Consider the following 13557-nt stretch of genomic DNA (forward strand, 5'->3'; position numbering starts at 1 on the left):
GTTCAGCATAGTTTGGTGTCAGATTCTTTTTAACGATATATAAGATTGTGTAATCCAAGAAGTGTTAATCAGAAATTAATAAACTAAATATTGAGTAATAAGGAAAAATTTCTATTCCATAAATCCCCTTTCAATTTGTTTGTCTAACGTTCTCATCACACACACAGGATACTTGAGACATTTCCCTCTAGTCTTGTTTTTTTTATCCTCCTCACTTTTACCCCCACCCTCAAAACAACCTTGCTATTCAGGCCATGTCATATGAATTGAAATGTAATATTTGGACCTGGGGCAGAGGAACTTTTTAACCTCTAAGTGACTGACCCTCTAAGGGCTTCAGTTTCCTCATCTGTAACCAAAGTGTGGAAGTGGGTTGTATTGGGTGAGTGTGCTCTTTCAGTTGCTAATTCTTTGGGTCTGTGAAATTATCAATTTTCTTGAGCAGACTTGTATAATTTTAATATTTTCTTTTTATCTTGTTGAGATCTTTATTAGGCTCACTGACATTTCATTCTTAAAGGTTCAGGAATCTCTGTATTTTGTAGTTTAACTCTTGGGTTTGTAGAACCTTTGAAAATGCAGTATTCTTTTCATCATCTTTTGGATAAAGATGGCAATAATAATAATAAAATGTTAATGATCTCATGCCAGGCACTGTGCAATTAAATGAGCCCAGCCATTCAATCCTTAGAGTAAGTGTTGATGTTGTTTTCCTTATGGGGAACCTAAAGGGTGACGTCAGGTATCTTATAGATCACACCGTTGGTAATGTCTGTAGAACCTTAATTATATCCCAGTACTTCCCGTTCTTTCCAATATCATGCTGCTGGTTGTTTTAAAATACCTAAAATTGATTTTCTTTTGCATTTCATAATTCTGTATATTTGGTGTTCAGCACTTTATCCTTTTCGAAGGGCTTTGTGACATAAGTAGGGCAGGGGCTCCCTCCTTAAGTCTCAAGGGTACACATTTGCCCATGTTCACGGAGCTAGACCTGACTTGATGGGGTTTTTCTCCTTATTTTCCTGTAACAGGGTTCTCTTTTTCCACATCACAGCATCTTTTTATTTTAAATTTCTATAAAATTTAATTTATTCTTTTGTGTTTACTTTGAAGATATCAGTGGAGGCTGCTGTGTTTTAGAGTTGCCCATGAATTTTCTAGATAATGACAAACCAATATCCTGATGAGTGGAGGAAGTATCCATTATCAAGGGGGAAAAAAGTAATTGACATCTTTGGGAGCCTTCAAGACAGCCAAAAGAAATGTGAATTGCATTTTTTCCGAAGGCATATTTTTTTGTTTATGGTTTGTTGTCTCTTTGAACATTTTTCTGATTATAAAGTAATATGTGTTTATGGTTAATAATTTGAATGCAGAAACAGGCAAACAAAAATTACCTAGATGTAACCATTGTTAGTATTTTGGTACATATCCTAACTAGAGGTGGAGGAACCAAGGTTTCTGGACATGTTAAATGTGAAATGCCTGTTAGACAAACAAGTAGTAATTTGAGTATGCAGTTGGATACATGAGTACGAAGTTCAAGAGAATAGTCGAGATTAGACCAAATATAAATATGAGAGTGTACAGTAAGTCCATGAGTGATCGTGTCCACGCTGTGAGTCTGGATGAGTTCTCGTAGGGAGTGTTACAAAGAGGAGGCGAGATCTGAGGACCAAGCCCTGGCTCTCCAGCATTTAGAGGTTTGGAGGAGAAGGAGGATCCACGAAATTGACAGGGGGCTGCTGGTGAGGTGGTAAATCTGAGGCCAAGTGAAGAAACAATTTCAGGGAGGGAATGATCACCCTGTTGAATGTTGCTGAGATGCTGTCTAAGAAGACCCAAAATTTGCCATTTGGCAATGTGAAGGCCGCAGATCCTCACAAAGTAATTCCCATGGAGTTGAGGGGAAAAGGTCTGATTTCAGTGGGCTCAAATGAAATTGGGAGAGAGGGAAGTGGAGATGGTATGAATATAAACGGCTTTTTTGGGGAGTTCTACTATAAAGAAGAGCAGTGAATTTTACTGTAATTAGAAGGATGTGGGGAGGGTCAAGAAATTTTATTTCAAGAAAAGAGCCATTACAGTATTTTTGTATGCCAATGGGAATATATGTATTCATTTTTTCCTCATATTTTGCTTGGTGAGACTTTGCAGAAGTTTGTCAATTTTATTGGTTTCCTTAAAGAATCAGCTCCTGGGGAGAAAAGGGGATTGGAAGGGATTGAGATTGACATATATACACTATAGAAACTATGTATAAAATAACTAACTAATGAGAACCTACTGTATAGCACAGGGAACTCTACCCAGTGCTCTGTGGTGACCTAAATGGGAAGGAAATCCAAGAAAGAGGGGATATATGTATATATATAGCTGATTTACTTTGCTGTCAGCAGAAAGTAACACAACATTGTAAAGCAACTATACTCCAATAAAAATTAATTTAAAAAAAATCAGCTCATGGTTTAAGTCATCAGTTCTATCGAAAATAGCTGCAAAATTTTATTATGTGAGTGGTTTTCTTGGTGGAAATACAGTAGATTTCATTAGATTCTGTAAGTCGGAGAACCAGCGCTCCAGTTTGGAAGTTTTAACAGCTTGTTTCCCTAAAAGATACCCTTTCATTTTTAAAGATTCTATCTGAATTGATATCTTTGTGAATATGATATGTTAAACAGTATGTATAACATTGTTCTCAAACAAGAAGAAATCTTACTATATTTTTCTACCCTTCCTATCGCCTAGTTTTGTTAAAATAATCTAAGATTTTGGTTAAAGATTGATTTTTCTCTTTATCAAATTCCTTTTCTATTTGAAGAATCTTTGAAAAGTTGCATTAAGACTTACAGCCAAGTTATCAACAGTTTAGACTTAACTGAGTTTCACTATTTTTTGTTTACTGTCTATTTAAACATCTTTTAAGTTTGTTTTTACGAAGTATTACATATTTTTGATTTAAAAACAACAAATTTATCATAAAGCACCTTCATCTGTTGCACACCTAATTCTGCTTCAAAGATAATATTCATCTTTACCCATTTCTGCTATTTAATTTTTTAGAGACACAGACCTCTGTGTCTCTAAGATGTTTTATACCCATTTTATTTATGAACCTAAGATGTTATCTGTTTACTTTCTGTTACCATAGATGTTGATTTTGTTTGCTTCTGCCATCCCATCAGCTATATTTATAATCATTCCATTTCTGTTCTTGGTCACCTCTACAATCCCCCCTCCACCTTTTTTAAAATCTGGTCTCATTAATCTAAGGCAGTATCGTTTGACTCTGTACATTATAAGTTATATAGAAATACTACCTTTCCTTTCAGTTCTGTCTGATTCCATCTCTCAACTGACCACTTTTATTTTACTAAGGTTAATAATTACATTTCATTTAATAACCATAATTAAGTCTTCCATTATTTATTCTGAAAGTTGAAAACCAGTTAACAGTGTTAATATTATTATATCTATGTCCATATTGGGCACTGGAAAGCTAAGTAACATGCTATTACACTTTTTTCTTTACGGTTTCACCGTCACCCTGTGCCACTCAAAAACATTTTATTTTTTTTGTTTAAATTGAAGCATAGTTGATTTACAATGTTGTGTTAGTTTTAGGTGTACAGCACAGTGATTCAGTTATACATCTATATCTATGTATCCTTTTTCAGATTCTTTTTCTGTATAGGTTATTAGAGAATATTGAGTATAGTTCCCTGTGCTGTACAGTAGGTCCTTGTTGGTTATCTGTTTTATATGTAATAGTGTGTAGATACACACTCTTAATCCCAAACTCCTAATTTATCCCTCCCCCCGCCCAACTTTCCCCTTTGGTAACCATAAGTTTGTTTTCTATGTCTGTGGGTCTATTTCTGTTTTGTATATAAATTCATTTGTATCTTTTCTTTTTTTTAGATTCCACATATAAGTGATATCATGTAATGTTTGTCTTTCTCTCTCTGGCTTACTTCACTTAGTATGGTAATCTCTAGGTTCATCCTTGTTGCTGCAGATGGCATTATTTCCTTCTTTTTTTATGGCTGAATAATACTCCATGGTTGTGTGTGTGTGTGTGTGTGTGTGTGTGTGTGTTTGTATCACATCTTCTTTATCCATTCCTCTGTCGATGGACATTTAGGTTGCTTCCATGTCTTGGCTATTGTAAAGAGTGCTGCCGTGGGCATTGGGGTGTATTTATCTTTTCAAATTGTGGTTTTCTCTGGATATATGCCCAGGAGTGGGATTGCAGGATCATATGGTAGCTCTATTTTTAGTTTTTTAAGGAACCTCCATACTGTTCTCCATAGTGGCTGTACCAATTTACATTCTCACCAACAGTGAAGGAGGGTTCCTTTTTCTCTACACTCTCTCCTGCATTTATTATTTCTAGAGTTTTTGATGATAGCCATTCAGACTGGTGTGAGGTGATACCTCATTATAATCCTGATTTGCATTTCCCTATTTATTAGAGATGTTGAGCATCTTTTCATGTGCCTTTTGGCCATCTGTATGTCTTTGGAGAAATGTCTGTTTAGATCTTCTGCCCATTTTTTTGATTGGGTTTTTTTTTTTTGGTATTGAGCTGTATGAACTATTTTTTTTTTTTTTTTTTTTTGCGGTACACGGGCCTCTCACTGTTATAGCCTCTCCCGTTGCGGAGCCCAGGCTCTGGACGCGCAGGCTCAGTGGCCATGGCTCACGGGCCCAGCCGCTCTGCGGCATGTGGGATCTTCCCGGACCGGGGCACGAACCTGTGTTCCCTGCATCGGCAGACGGACTCTCATCCACTGCGCCACCAGGGATGCCCTGTATGAACTATTTGTATGTTTTGGAGATTAATCCCTTGTTGGTTGCATCATTTGCAAATATTTTTTCCCATTCTGTAGGTTGTCATTTTGTTTTGTTTTATTTATGGTTTCCTTTGCTGTGCAAAGGCTTTTAAGTTTCATTAGGTCCTGTTTGTTTGTTTTTGTTTTTGTTTCCATTACTCTAGGAGATGGATCCAAAAAGATATTGCTGCAATTTATATCTAAGAGTGTTCTGCCTGTGTTTTCCTCTAGTTTTATAGTATCTGTTCTTACACTTATATCTTTAATCCATTTTGAGTTTATTTTTGTGTGTGGTGTAAGAGAATGTTCTAATTTCATTCTTTTACATATAGCTGTCCAATTTTCCCAGCACCACTTATTGAAGAGGCTGTCTTTTCTCTATTGTATATTTTTGTCTCCTTTGTCATAGATTAATTGACCATAGGTGCCTGGGTTTGTTTCTGGGTTTCTATCCTCTTCCATTGACCTATATTTCTGTTCTTGTGCCAGTACCATACTGTATTGATTACTGTAGCTTTGTAGTATAGTCTGAAGTCAGGGAGCCTGATTCCTGCACCTCTGTTTTTCTTTCTCAAGATTGCTTTGGCTATTTGGGATCTTTTGTGTTTCCAGAAACATTTCTAACATCAAATTCAAATAATAGTTAACAGTTACAGAGCACTTGTGTGTGTCAGGCACTGTCTTAAGGACATTATATATATTATTTCATTTGATCCTCCCAACAAAAAGTACTATTCTTGTCCCTTACTTCTCCCCACCCCCCCAAAAAAAGGGAATTGTCAGAGAGATGTAAAGTAATTTGCCCAACTGGCAGGATTGCCATCAAGCTGCAAAATACTGTTCTGTGCTGTCCACCTCTGGAGCGCTCTAGAGCAGCCAGCTGCCATGTTTGTGAGGTTCTGAGAGAGTCAGTCTTAGGTGTGCTCTCTGATGATTAATCTCTGTCCTTCTTATCTCTAGCCCCTGATTGTGGGATCTTATAGATGTCTGGGGTGAATACTTTGAAAGTGGTGTGGGAATGCGGGTGCTGAGTGAGTTAGGGAATTTTACTCTTCAGGGGAATTGTTGGAAGTTTTCACTCTGCTTTTTTTTTCCCCTTTGAGTTTCTTATAGGAGTCCTAAGTTAACTGGGATAGTAACTAGTACACCAACCTTTCTGCCCATCAGTTGCTCAGCTTAGAAAACCTACAGTTAACATCATATTTCATGGTGAAACATTGAAAAATGTCCTTACAGGAAGGCAAGGATGCCCTTTCTCACCACTCTCACTATTCAGTTGTTGCAATAAGGGGAAGAAAGAAGTAAGTGTAAAGATGGGAAAGAAGTAAAACTGTCTCTATTTGCAGATGACATGATTGTGTACGTAGAAATCCTAAGGAATCTACAAAGAAACTGTCAGAACTAATAAGAATTAAGTAAGGTTGCAGAGAATTTAAGGTTAATATGAAAAAAAAAACTATGTTTACATAGTAGCAGCAGAAAACCAGAAAATGAAGTTTAACAAACAAATCCATTTATAGTATCTACAAAATACCGTAAAATACTTAGGAATAAATTTAACAATAGATATGCAAGCCCTCTTTACTAAAAAACATCAGAATAATGCTGAGAGAAATTAAAGAAGACCTAAGTAAATGGGGAGATATGCCATGTTCATGCATCAGAAGACTCAGTTTGTTAGATGTTGGTTCTCCTAAAATTGCTGTGTAGATTCATTGCAATTCTAATCAAAATTCTACTGGCTCTTACAACTCAAGAAGTAGACAGCCCAGTTAAAAATGGGCAGAAGAATTGAACAGACATTTCACAAAAGAAGATATACAGATGGCCAATAAGCATATGTAGGGATGCCGAACATCATTAGCCATCAAGAAATGCAAACTAAACCCACAGCTCTATACCACTGTATATTTATTAGGTTAGTTAAGATTAAAAAGACAGACAATACCAAGGTTGGTGAGAATGTGGAGCAGTTGGAGTTGCCATACACTGCTGGTAGCAATGAAAATGATACAATTACTTTGGAAAGTGTTTAGCAGTTTCTCAGAAGTTAAACAGAAACCCACCATATCACTCCGCTTCTCCACTTCTAGGTATTTAGTTACCCAAGAGAAATGAAGTAATGTCCATGCAGATGTTCACTGAAGCTTTATTACAATAATCCCAAACTGGAAACAATGTAGTTGTCCTCCATCTTTATTACAATAAAAAGTCCATCTACCATTAAATGGATAAACAAATGGTGGTACATACATGTAATGGAATAGTATTCAGCAATAAAAAACCCAAACATCTAATGTCCGCAACCTGATTGTCATTAAGCCGAGTGAAAGAAACCCGAAGCCAAAGTACATAATGTGTGATTCCATTTATATAAAAATCATAGAAAATGCATGCTGATCGACAGTGACATAAAGCAAATCATTGGTTACCTGGAGCCAGGGGAACAAGGAGGGAGAGACCTCAAAGAGGCATGTGGAATTTTGAGAAGTGATGGAAATTTATCTTGATTGTGGTGGTGGTTTTATTCACATGTACAAGTGTCAAAACTCATTAAATGCTCTGCTTTGAACAGTGCAGTTCATTCAAGGAAAATCATACCTCTAAGTTGATAAATAAAATAGTGACTGACAAGTGCATGTTAGAAAATATATAATTCAGTAAATAAGCTGTACCAGTATAAGCCAATTCTAGTTGCTAGTTCATGTTTTCATAACATAGTCATATTCCATTGAGGTGTAACGGTCCTACTAAGAATCACATAGCTGCCAAATCTGTTAAACAAATAAAAGACTTCATTGTTTCTTAAATTTTTTGTAGTAAGAAGGTATAACAGAAGAATCTGTTACTATTGTTTTAGTTCTGGTACTTGGATTTCCGTGTTCCTTTTTTCTTCCTTTATTCCCTTCCAAGCTATTTTAAACTTATTACCCAGAAGTTAACAAATTTGAATTTGTTGATTTGGGAAGTAAAAAAACCTTTTGTTTCTGATCTGTTACCAGGTGAGTCCATAAACAACTGTAAACTTCTGTAACCATTCAAACTTCTCCCTTCTAAGTATAATTTTAGCATCATAATTTCACATATGGAATTAGACCAAGTAAGTATAACAAGATCCATGATTAAATATGTAATTTTCAATAATAGGAAAAGTAAATGGAAAAAAATCCAACTTTCTCTCTATGGAACTTCACATTTGTTGTAATAACCATGAGCTGCAAAAGTTGTAGTGATTCCCTCACCCCATCACCTCCATTTTTTAAAAAGCTATAGCATCTTTTGTTACATAATTTTAACATAGATTGTCAGGTTGTTTTACCATATGTCACTGTAGAAGTCCTTAAAACAATGTCATCGTTTTTGGTGCTGCTATAAGCACTTGTGCTACTTACCTTAATTCAAACTTACGTTTTCTGTTTTCCTTTAGCTTTTTTTGGTATATGCATCCATGTACCTTATCTAGTCATACTTAAGGTTTTTTTTCATAAGGCTGAGAGAAGTGGATTTAGAAAATGTGATTATCAGATACACTGTTTAAACAAGCATGATATTCAGGATCTGCAGATGATTAAAGAAAATAGCAAATCTTGGTTCTGATTTATTCCTACTGGCTGTTTCTGGCTGGTAAGTCAGGTCTTAGAACATTGGAAGAATGCAGATTTAAGTTATTGTCTGTGATTTCAGCTCCCAAAGAATTTTTGATGCTAAGGTTCTTTCAAAACTGGGGATAATAACAAGAAGAGCCCTTATCTTTAAGAAGATTCTTTCTTATGAGCATCTCCACCTTAAATTAAAAAAAAAAAAAGTTTTTTAAAGGCCTTTAAAGAAAAGATAAAGGACTGAAGGTGTAAACACACGATACTGTTTGGTCTTTGCCATCCTCTTGAAAAACAGAAGATAAGGCTCACCTAATTTAAGAACACTTAAACTCTTGGTATCTTGGGTATATTGTAACAGTTACTGGCTTAGCAGATTTTGAAGCTAAAGAGGGAGCCAAGAAGGGTGGCGTGGTAGGAAGAATTTGCCTATTTTCCAAAGACCCTGCCCTGAAATTGAGTGAGGCAAAAGTAATTGACAGGATGATGGGTGGTGGCAGGCAGAAGCAATAAGGAGAAAAAGGCAGAAATTCCAAATGGCCACAAGAAAGAAGGAGGAGAGTTGGGAGGAATTCGCCCAGGCTGCAGATGAAGGGCACTGCCTTTATATAAAGGCTGAGACATTTGCCTGTTGTGCCATTTCTGATGTCCAGGGTCACCAGTCTCTCATGCCCAGCCATACACACGCACCCCCTTGGCTAACAACTATTTTGAAAATAGTCGTGCTCATTAATTGAATATTATGGTTAAATGAGAATTCACCAAAAAGTAGTTTTTATTTGAAGTCTTACTGCAAATACCTTTAGGAATGCCCACATTCCTGTGGAAGTTGTTTATAGTGATCATTGTCGTCTCTTTCACCCCAAAGTACCATTTTCATTTTGAACATCTCCAGGTTGTGTTCTTCTTGAACGTAGGGACTGTCTTTTGTTAGTGTTTTCACGGCATCTAGTTTATTATGTGGCACAGGTAGGCACTTGTCAAAAGAACATTTGTCATCGTTCAGTGAAGATGAAGGATGTTCAGGTGATAGTCTTTTTTATATGAATCCTTGGTGTTAGGTTACTCCCTGTGCCCTGCTACATTGAGAATTAAAAAACAATGAAGTCCTGTGAGACTTGAGATAAATAAACGTCCAGCTCTTCTGTATACGTGGAACTTCATCTTTATTCTGAATTTCTGTTATGAAGCATTATAGGTCTGGCTCCCTGATCCAATATTCACCTCAGGATTTTAAAAGTTTTTTTTTAAGTACATTATCTTTAAAGTTATTGAAATGTGATAAAGCAACATCATCTTGTTTCTTTTAAAAAATGATTTGGAAAGCAAAAACATTAAGTAACTATTAAAACTTAAATTTATATTGTGTATATTGAGCAGAGAGTAGAAGTTATTTCCAAATTGAGATGCAGGAAGCTTTAAAATGCCTGTTCATCCTTTATCAGCATTACTGAATGAATCAGCAATTTGCTCAGGTCAGTGAACTTTATTTTGAACTGTAACAATAGTTTCTATTTCCAAGAATATAGAAAAATTCATGTGTGACATAGGAATCTGAATTTGGTGTTAAGAAATTAACAGAATTTTAGGTCTGGCAGGCTCTGGGGGGTATTATATCTTACTGTTTAGGTTTGAAAAATGATAGAAGGTGACAGATGTTAGAAGGATGTGTGCCATTCTTACCTGGTTTAGTCATTACTTAGTTATTGTTATTTGGTAAAATGGGATTATTGACCACTTAGATGGCTTTCAGAATTAGGAAAATGGAATTTCAGAACAACTTTTTGTAGTGCTCCATGCTAATGAGGCCAAGTTTGGGTAGTTGTGTTGGCTGTGTTTATAGTTGCCAACCTTTGCTCTCCTTTGGCCAGTTGCTCCCAGAGCTGGGCCTCCCTTTTGCTCCTCCTGACTCTGGAAAACCTATCCAAGGAATCTTCTCTGAGTACGTGGCTCAGCGGCATTGTTCCCTTATGTATTGGGATAGCTGACTGTGCTGTGTTTGGAAGATGTAGGTGATTGGGGTTCTGGGTTTATACTAAAAATGCCAAGTCATTTGTTCAGAAGCAAGTACCTGCATTGGGCCAGGTACTCTGTTACATGCTTGAGTTATAGCAGAGAACAAGTCAGGCAAGCTTTTGACATTTACTCTGAGATCTAAAGGTGAGGAGTTAGTCAGCTGAAGAGTAGAAGTCCAGGGAGTGGGGAGAGCATGTGCAAAGGTCCTGAGGTCAGAAGGAGCTTGGTGCCTTTGGGCGAGAAGGAAGGAAGGTCAGGCTGGAGAATAGTGAGAGAGGGAGACAAAGGCTTTTGAGGCAAGGCTGGATTAATAGAAAACCCAACCAGGCAGGTCTGGAGGGCATGCTAAGGATTTAGAATTGATCATAAGAAATTTGGAAGACGTGGGGTTTTCAGCAAGGGAGACACTGATATAGGGGAATAAATTGGAGAGGATCAAGAGGGGCTTGAGGGGGCTGAGGCTTTTGTTATTTGTATTATCATAATTAATAGCTAATATTTATAATTTGTTTGCTTTGGGCCACTGTGTTCAACCCTTTACCCTCATTTTCTTCATGTAAACCTCACAACAACCCAGTGAAGTGTTGCTGTTATCCTTGTTTTACAGGTGAGGAAAACAAGACCCAACCCAGCAAGGGTTAAGCAGGTTGTCCAAGGCCGTATAGTAAGTAAGTGGCAGAGCTGGGATTTGAACCCAGACAGTGTGTGATTCTAGACCCTGTTCTGTTAGCCAGTGGGCTTGTGTTTTCAGTGTATGAGGTCATGGTCCATTATTGGTTCTTGAAATTTGAGTGGATCACAACTGGAATTATTTTTTAATAGAACAGAGTAGATATTAGACTGCTTTGCACTAGTAAGGATAAAATATTGATATGTGAAATTTTGTGCCACTTTTCATTTTATATATTTGTACATGTGTGAGCTTGTAAGACATTGCAAGAGGATAAACAGCATTTGTCTAGGCAAGAGCCAGTGTGATGGCCTGGACTGGAGTTGTGGCGGTGTAGACGGAGACAAATGGGTCTCAGCTGTAAGAGGTCGAGGCACCAGGTCTCGGTAAGAGATTGGACACTGGGGCCGAGTGTGGGAGGTGTCAGCGATGAGTCCCACATCCCGGGTGGCTGTTAATTGCCCGATTCTCAGCTGCAGCTGATGGGACTTGGTGTTGGCATATGGCCCAAATCTGCAAGCTGACCAACTTATGAGCGAACCTGTCACAGAAAACGGCTCAACTGGAGGGTTGAGCCAAGAGTAAATTCTCTCTCCTGAATTTGAGGCGAGTAGTGAGCAAACTGGTGGCAGTGGGCCACACAAACACATGTGGCCTAACAGCAGCTCTAGAGTGAAGTTATAGGAATTGGTCTTTGTTTTATGTGAACATATCTCTCCATTTATTTAGGTGTTCCTCAGTGTCTTTCAATATAGTTTTTTTTTAATTGAGGTAAAATTGGTATATAAACATTATATAACCTTCAGGTGTTTACCATTATAATTCCACATCTGTGTACTTTACAAAGTGCTTACTGCTAAATCTTTAGTTACCATCCATCACCAGCCATACAGCTGACCACTTTCATCTATTTTGCTCATCCCTAACCCTGTTCCCTTCTGGTAACCAGCAGTCTGTTCTCTGTATATACAAATTTTATTTTGTTTTTGTTTGTTTTCTTTTAGACTCCATATATGAGTGGGATCATACAGTATTTATCTTTCTCCATCTGACTATTTACACTTAACATTATACCCTCAAGGTCCATTTGTATTGTTGCAAACGGCAAGGTTTCATTTTTTATGGACGAGTAGTATTCCATTGTATATATATATACCACATCTTTATCCATTCATCCATTGATGGACATTTATGTTGTTTCCATATGTTGGTTATTGTGAATAATGCTGCATTGAACATGGGGGTGTGTATATGTTTTCCAATTAGCGTTTTCGTATTCTTTGGATAAATAGCCAGAAGTGGAATGGTTGGATTATATGGTACTTCTATTCTTAATTTGCTGAGGAATTTCCCCACTGTTTTCCATAGTGGCTTCACCAATTTATATTACCACCAACAGAGCAGGAGGGTAAGATTTGTATAGTTTTAAGGGTTTGCAAAGCAGAGGATAGGAAAGAATAAGGAGGCTGGGGACTTGTGCAGGGACATAGCAAGGCATGTGGTCAGCTGTTGAATCTGGCTTGCCTGGGGAGGGTATACAGTTTCAGATAAAGTGGAAGGCAGTGGTCTGTGTGGTACCACACACACAAGATACATAATTTCTTTGAATGATGGTTCCTCCCCACTACTCCTAACACTAATTCCTTGTGTTGATAGATGAAATATTAAGACCCATTGCTAAAGGGAATTTACTACCCTCTCCTATGAGCACAACCCAAAAGTCGAGGTAGTCCTAGGACATGATTTTGGAGTTGCTATGATTTCATGTGGTATGCTGAATCAGTAAATGATAGGTTGTGATTCTTGACCTTCGGTAGAGTTTAACCACATAGTGAGAGATTTTACTGTAGTTGACTGTTTCTGAGGAACTCAACATTTCAGCTATAATGAGCACCTTAAGAATAAATACATAAGTGAAATAGAATTCATGGATGCACTTCATGTGTTTGTTACTAAGACACCCTGTCTTTGAGGTGGAATTCACCCTTGATTTGGGCCTGGTCTGTCTGCACTTTAGTAGTTCTTACTTCTCCTTTCATTTTTGTTTGGAGTATAGCAACTGAAAACAGTTACATTTATTCAGTCACTGAACATGTGTGGACCTTCACGTTTCAGGCAGTGAATAAGGTGTCAGAAGAGCAAAAGTGAACGACACAGGGATGACCCCTGTGAGGAGCTTTTCAGCCTCCACTGTGGTTGCCATGCCATGGTGGGGTGTGCACACACACCTCGGGGTGCTCACTGCTGGCCATTGGGGGCCGGAAGAAAATATTAGAGCTTCTCTTTCAACCTCTTACGTTCAGCCTCTGTGTGTTCTATAACATATGTAATATATAAGAATGGTACATGTCTGAAATATATGGACAAACATACATATATTGGGGCTGCCCTTTTTTTTTGCCAGTAGTATGTATGGATCAAATAAAAGTTTGGGGCT

General features: G+C 37.4%; 1 protein-coding gene across 4 annotated transcripts in view; it reads left to right on the top strand.

Moving 5' to 3' along the window:
* The window catches only part of BACH1 (BTB domain and CNC homolog 1), a 47233-nt gene that overhangs the window by 10224 nt on the left and 23452 nt on the right, over positions 1–13557 (top strand). Inside the window, exon 2 of one of the 4 annotated variants that reach the window (XM_032630091.1) lies at positions 11058–11118. The exons of 2 other annotated variants lie outside the window; for them this stretch is intronic. The gene's annotated coding sequence lies outside the window, so the exon portion shown is untranslated. The remainder of the gene's footprint in view (positions 1–11057; positions 11119–13557) is intronic. One more of the 4 variants, XM_032630092.1, reaches the window with a different exon arrangement.

Source organism: Phocoena sinus, chromosome 4 (genome assembly GCF_008692025.1).
Source record: "Phocoena sinus isolate mPhoSin1 chromosome 4, mPhoSin1.pri, whole genome shotgun sequence".
In the NCBI taxonomy this organism is placed as follows: Eukaryota; Metazoa; Chordata; class Mammalia; order Artiodactyla; family Phocoenidae; genus Phocoena; species Phocoena sinus.